Below are 7,099 nucleotides of genomic sequence, written 5' to 3'. Positions count from 1 at the left end.
AGACAGCACAGCTGGGAAGTGGTAGACCCAGGGTTTGAATGCAGATCTCTGAAGTCCAATATCCAGGTACCTTGACCAGTTACTGGACAGCATGTAGCTTTCGTCCTCAAACTTTTGCACTTATTTGATGTTCCTCAGAGCATGGAAATGTTGACCCCTCTCATCCTCCAGATCCCATCTAAAATACCCCTCAGTATCCCTCTGAAATAATTCCCCCTCTAATTGATTTCTGTTCCTTGTTTCTGTCTTCATCACATACAAAAGTTGTACTTGCTTCATTTGCTAGGGGTAAGTACTTGATTCTGAATTCATTTGCCATTCTCCCCAACTGGACTATAAACTCTTTGAGGGGAAGGTCACATTCATGGCACCTCCAGGTCTTTGCTCCTATACTTGGCATGCAGGAGATGCTTAACCCAATGACTGAGTCAAATAAGTCGGTCCTGATCAGCACTAGGGGAACAGGAATGGTCTTAGCACACGGGAGACCGGGTGAGCAGTGGCTGCAGCCTAATTATGCCATTTGCCTCTGTGTGATCTCCAGCACAAAGCTCCCGTCTGGGCCACTTTCCTCTTGTGTGAAAAGAAGGCTTGGACTGATTACTTACTTTCTAAATGTTCCTTATTCTCATTCTCACTTGCCAAATTCAACCAATTCAGAACGTGTGAATGACTGATGGCTTATTACTGTTCCCAGAGGGGGCTGCATTTTAAAAAGATAATGTTCAGAATCTCTATGTGAGGCTATCAGGTAGCAGAAGCAAAAACAGTGGAACTGATAATTCTGTGTGGAAGGCATTTAAACCTGAGTTTCCTCCTCTGTGAGTCACCTCCTCTAATAGTTCCTGCTTTTCTCAACTTCTTCCTCTCTCCTTTCAACTCAGACTTCAAAAGCAGCAGGTTTTGTTGTTTTTTTTTTTTTAAATGATTTCCCAGGCCCTGTCTGCAGCTGCTGCAGTAAGAATGGCCGTGGGCCTTCAGCAGCTTTCACCATTAGAGAGCTCTCAGGTGGGCTCCAGGAAGGCAGCAGCTCCACGGATGTTCCCAGTATGGTTTGGTTTCCAGAAACTTCAGAACTGTAAGCTTCTGTTTCCAACTGCAGGACTCTCCCGGGCAGCCAGACCTTGCAGTTTTGAAAATGAGGCAATAGTCATCTCTCCCTAAGCCTCCAGTTATTCATCCCGTTACCTCCCTGGAACTCAGAGTGTCCAACCAGGAAAATTAGTGTCTGGACACAGGGACAAAGGCTGGTCCAGAAGAACAGAGAGGAAGCGCTCTACCATAATAACAGCAGAAAGCAGGATTTGCCCTGGTTTTCCAGAATGGCTCTGTGCGCAGTCTTTTCTTTAGGCATTTTGATGTCGCTGTTATAAAATCTGCAAAAGGGGTTCTCTTTTCTGTTCTCACCCTTCAGCAAGCGTGAGCACACGCACGGACACACACACACACACACACACACCCCTACCTCTCTAATCTGAACCCTCCAGAGCTCCAGCCAAGGGCTCAGTCCTTCACCCAGCTGATCCTAACTCCTGATGAAAGCGAGGGTACATTTTGTCTCTCTACAGGGCCCCACCCTTGTTTTTCCTTGTGGCTATCACTTTCCTCCGCAGCTGGCTGATAGCTTTCTTTGATGCCTGGGTCATAACTACCCCCAAGGGCTGTTGCTCTCAGGCCCTGCTGAGCATCTCCATCCACACTCACTATCACCGCAGGGACAATGGAATGACTTTGGCCATTGTTTCTTCAGCCAGCAGTTTCTTTCATCTTAGCCTCAGAACTCAGCCTCCCTACACTAAAGGCTCATTGCCAGAGGAGTTTACTTATATAAACAGCTGCTGGACCAAAATTTACTGGATCTTACTTCAGGAATAGAATCCATTTATTTTCCCCGAAATTCAAGGCAACTAGGTAATCTCCAGTGCAATCACCATTAATACACTGAATGACAAAAATACAAAAAAAGATGAACGTTTCAAATATAAAAGAGATTTGTCAGTGTCATGGGACTTTGAGGGAAATTTCTTCCTCAGATATTCTTGAAGAAAAGAAAACTGCACACACAGAACACATCCATCTTGGCAGCGTTTGTCTTATCCATTTCTGCCTCTAGAGCCAAACAACTCCATATCTGGGCTGATCTAATTACTGCCGACCTCCTTGCTGCTCAGGAGACCAAGAACTTCTACACCTTCTGGAAACTTGCTACAAAGGCAGAATCTGAGGCCTTGCCCCAGCCCTAATGAGTCAGAAGCTGCCTTTCAGCAAGATTCACAAGCAGTTTCCAGTCATCTAAGAGTTCCGGAAGGGCTGTCTAGTGACTGTCCTCTCTTGCTATTAACTTTTAAACCTAGTGCTGCGCAGTCTAAGAAAATCTATGTGGCCTTGTTGGATCCATATAACATGCCAAGGTCAGGTCATTTACAGAGCAGTTAGAAACAAGAAAATGCCTTATGATCTCCACACACGTAGTAGTTTAAAATAAACAAACGAAAAAACCCTCTGACACCTTGTTGAGATACAGAGAACTTCTATTTTCTCATCTTTTTCTTAATAACTTGTTTAGGGCCAGGGATATAGCTCAGCAGTACAAGCGCCTACCTGGCAAGCACAAGTTCGGGAGTTCAACTCCCAGTCCAAAAAAAAAGAAATCTTAATGACTTGTTTGGTCTTGTTTGTAAAAGGAAGATTTTTTTTTTTTTTTGAGACAGGGTCTCAATATGCAGTTCAGGCTGGCCCTGAGCTCACTTTGTAGCCCAGGCTGGTCTAGAACTTGCAATGATCCTCCTGCCTCAGCCTCCCCAGTGCTGGGATTACAGGTGTGTGCCACCGCACCAGGTTGTGAAAAGGAAGATTTTGGATATGTTTTATTTTTGTCATTTTTGTGGAAAAAAAATGAATAGAAAGCATGATTTCCTCCAATTCCTAACAAAATCCACAAACAGGCCAGGCATAGTGGTGTGCACCATTTATTTCTGCACTCAGGAGGCTGAGGCAGGAGGATTGCTGTAAGTTCAAGGTAGGCCTGGACTAAATAGTGAATTTAAGGCCAGCTTGACCTACACAGGGAGATCCTGTCTTAAAAAACAAACAGGTCTTAGGCCCGCCCCCACGCTCAATACCTCGGGAGACTTCACAGAACTTCTCTTTCGGCTCAGCCGCTGACATGCCATCCAGACTAAGACCCGGAAGCTTCAGGGCCGTGTGAGCCACGGCCATGGCCACATCTGCAAGCACCGGAAGCACCCAGGACGCCGGGGTAACGCCGGTGGCGCGCATCATCACAGGATCAACTTCGACAAGTATCACCGGCTTACTCTGAAGGCTGGTATGCGGCATTACCACTTAAAGAGAAACCAGAGCTTCTGCCCAGCTGTCAACCTGGATAAACTGCGGACACTGGTCAGTGAGCAGACACGAGTAAATGCTGCCAAAAACAAGACTGGAGTAGCTCCCATCACTGATGTATCCGGCTACTGCAAAGTTCTTGGCAAGAGAAAGCTCCCGAAGCAGCCTGTCATCATGAAAGCTGAATTCTTTAGCAGAAGAGCTGAGGAGATTAAGGGTGCTGGGGGGGCCTGTGTCCTGGTAGCTTGAAACCATAGGACGGGGCTCATAAAAAGGTTAACAAATGGGTTTTTTTTTAAAAAAAAAAAGTTTTTGTAAGATAAATGAATAAACACTTTGTCTAACCTGAGTTACCTTGGTGAATGAGCAGCGCTGAATAATTGGGCCCTTGGGAGCATGAGAGATGCCAGAGCTGACTTTTTTATTTTGCGGGGGACAGAGTCTCTCTCTGTAGTTCAGGCTGACCTTGAACTCATTGTGTAGTCTAGGCTGGCCTTGAATTCATAGTGATCCTCCTGCCTCAGCCTTCTGAGTGCTGGGATTATAAACTCATGCCACCACTCCAGCAAAAGCTGACTCATTTTAACTGTGGGCATCAGAGTATATACCTTTCAAATGACCATGATTTTGTATGGTCAGGCAATGAGGCATTAAATGGTGTCCTTCTGTTTAGATATCAATCTGTTCTGATCTGATTTACTGTTCAGTTTATTTTTATGCTTGAGAGATGGACATAGGTGGGGGAAAGAGCTTTGCAGTAGACTGAACAGGAGTGGAATTGCCCCAGCAACTCCAGTTTAAAGTTGGAGCGCAGTTTCTTTACTTTTTCTTTTTAAGGTGATATCTTGCTTGCTGCATTTCTTAGGCTGGTGTCTAACTACTGGGCTCAAAGAATCTTTCTGCCTCAGCCTCCCATGTAGCTGTCATTAGAAGTGTGGACCTTGCCTGGCTTGGCCTAATTTTAAACCCACACAGAATAGTAAATATATACACTCTTGTCACAAAATGTTAGTCCTAAACATTTCATCCTCATTTGTGTGTGTGTGTGTGTGTGTGTGTGTGTGTGTGCCTACAAGGAATGAAGCCAGGGGTGCTCTATGACTAAGTTATATCCTTAACCTTATTTATTTATTTATTTATTTATTTATTTATTTGAGATAGGATCTCACTAAGTTACCCAGGCTGGTATATAATACGCCATGCAAACAAAAAACAAACAAACAAAAAAAAGCGGGGGGCTGGGATTTAGCTCAGTGGCACAGAACCTGCCTGGCAAGTGCAAGGTGGTGAGTTCGATTCCTGGTACAGGAAAAAAACAAAAAACAAAAAATAACACACCATCTTCCTGATTCAGCCTCCTGAGTAGCTGGGATTATAGATGTTTGTATGGCACCAGCTATGAAATGTTTAAGAGGATGAAATCCACCACCATGCTTGACTTCAAGATCCCTTTATGATGAATATTCACAACAAATTGGTATAGAATGACTGTTCCTCAAGACAATAAAGGCCATCCATGACAACCCACAGCTAACATTGTACTTACAGTGAAAAGTTGAAGGTTCTTTCTTTAAAATTCAGAACAAGATAAGGATGCCCAGACTTACCACTTCCATTCAAGTGGAAGCTCTAACCAGAACAATTGGCAAGAGAAAGAAATAAAAGGCATCCAAATAAAAAAGGGGAAGTGAAATTGTCTCTGCTTGCTGAAAATATGGTCTTACATATACAAAGTTCTAAAGATATCACCAACATCTGGTAGAACTGTAAAAAAATTCAGGAAATTGCACTATACAAAACCAACTTACAGCGTTGGTGGTATAGTGGTGAGCAGAGCTGCCTTCCAAAACCACCTTACAGAAATCAGTAGTGTTTCTATTCACTTACACTAAAAACAAAATAAAGAAAACAATCACATTTAAAGTGGCCTCAAAAAATAAAATACTTAGGGGTAGGCCTTGAGGTATAGCTCAGTACTGCTATACAAACAGACACATCACATAACAGGGTAGAATAGAAAGCCAAGAAATAAAACTACACATCTACAGTCAACTAATTTTGACATAGGTGCCAAGAACACATATTGGGGAATAGACAGTCTCTTCAATAAATAGTGTGAAATTAGCTGGAAATCCACATGCAGAAGAATCAGAATGGCCAGGTGGGGTGGTACGTGCCTGTAATCTCAGTGGTCTAGAGGCTGAGGTAGGAGGATCGCCATAAGTTAGAGACTAACCTGGACCACATAGTGAATTCAAGGCCAGTCTGAACTACACAGGAGACCGTGTTTCAAAAAAGAAGAAGGAGAAGGAGAAGAAAAATGGATTCTTCTCTCTTAAACAAGAATCAACTCAACTCAAAATGTACTGAACATTTAAACCTATGACCTGAAAGTATAAAGACTGGGCAGCAATTTCTTGAATATGATTCCAAAAGTGAAAATAGTGAAAGCAAAATTAAAGAAATAAGATTGCCTTAAAATAAAAAGCTGCTACACAGCAAAAGAAACAAGAGAATGAAAGAACAACCCACTGAGTGGAAGAAAATATTTGTATCATACATTGATGAGGGGTTAATATCCAAAAACCTATAAGGAATTCAAATTACTCCATAACAAGGAAAATAATCCTATTTAAAGTTTTTGCCTCACATTCCAGAGACTCTGTGTTCATTTCCCAGCATTGCACAAGAGAAAATAAAGAGGAAAAGAGAAGAGGACGGGAAAGGGGGAGAGGAAAAAGTGTTCAACATTCTCAGAGAAAAGCAAATTAAAATCACAATGAGATATTGCTTAACACCTGTTAGATTGACTGTTATCAAAAACAAGAAATATCAGTAATGGTGAGATGAAGAAAAGGGAAAGAACATTTGTGTACTCTTTGTAATGCTGGAAATCACCACAGGTATTATGGAAACCAGCAGGCTACCTCAACAACTAAAAATAGAATTGCTATATAATCCAGCAATTTTACTACTGGGTATGTACCAGAAAGGATTGAAATATATCTGCTAATGAGATATCTGCACTCACATGTTCATTGCAGTAATATTTACAGTAACTAAGATATAGACATAATCAAAGTGTCCATCAACAGATAAATGGATTAGAGCCGGGCATGGTGGCACACGCCTGTAATCCCAGCACTCGGGAGGCTGAGGCATTTGGATCATTGCAAGTTCGAGACCAGCCTGGGCTACAAAGTGAGCTCAAGGCCAGCCTGAACTGCATAGCAAGACCCTGTCTCTAAGACAAAAAAAAAAAAAAACCTGGATGAATGGATTAGAAAGTAGTGTTTGCATATACCTATTTTTTCTTTTTTCCACTAAAAATAAAACTTAAACCAGACATGGTGGCAGATACCTATAATCACAGCTATGTGGAGGGTTGAGCAGGAAGATTGCAAGTTTGAGGCCAGCCTGAGCAACTTAGCAAGACTTTGTCTCAAAATAAAATAAAAAGTGTTGAGTGTGCATCTCCGTGGTACAGCATTCCCTTAGTATGCCTGAGGTCCTTGGTCAGTCCTCAGCACACACCCTTGCTTAAAAAACTTTGAAAAATCCAAAGGATCCAGATATGGTGAGACATGTCTGTAATCTTAGTTCTCAGGGGGATTGCGGCAGCAAGACTGCAAGTTGGAGGGTGGCCTGGACTACATATTAAGACCATGTATCAAAAAACCAAACACAATCAAGGAAAGTATCTTTTCAAACTACACAAATTTTGAGTTTACCTTGCAATTTGAGGGGCTGG

At 42.5% G+C, this 7,099-nt stretch overlaps 1 pseudogene; it reads left to right on the top strand.

The window, feature by feature from the left end:
• The first annotated feature begins 963 nt into the window (after window positions 1–963).
• On the top strand, window positions 964–3,597 carry LOC102006522 (annotated as a pseudogene).
• The last annotated feature ends 3,502 nt before the right edge of the window (window positions 3,598–7,099 follow it).

The sequence above is a fragment of the Chinchilla lanigera genome, unplaced genomic scaffold, assembly GCF_000276665.1.
Source record: "Chinchilla lanigera isolate Chin_1 unplaced genomic scaffold, ChiLan1.0 scaffold00001, whole genome shotgun sequence".
Taxonomy (NCBI): domain Eukaryota; kingdom Metazoa; phylum Chordata; class Mammalia; order Rodentia; family Chinchillidae; genus Chinchilla; species Chinchilla lanigera.
This window is presented reverse-complemented; position numbering and strand designations above follow the sequence as displayed.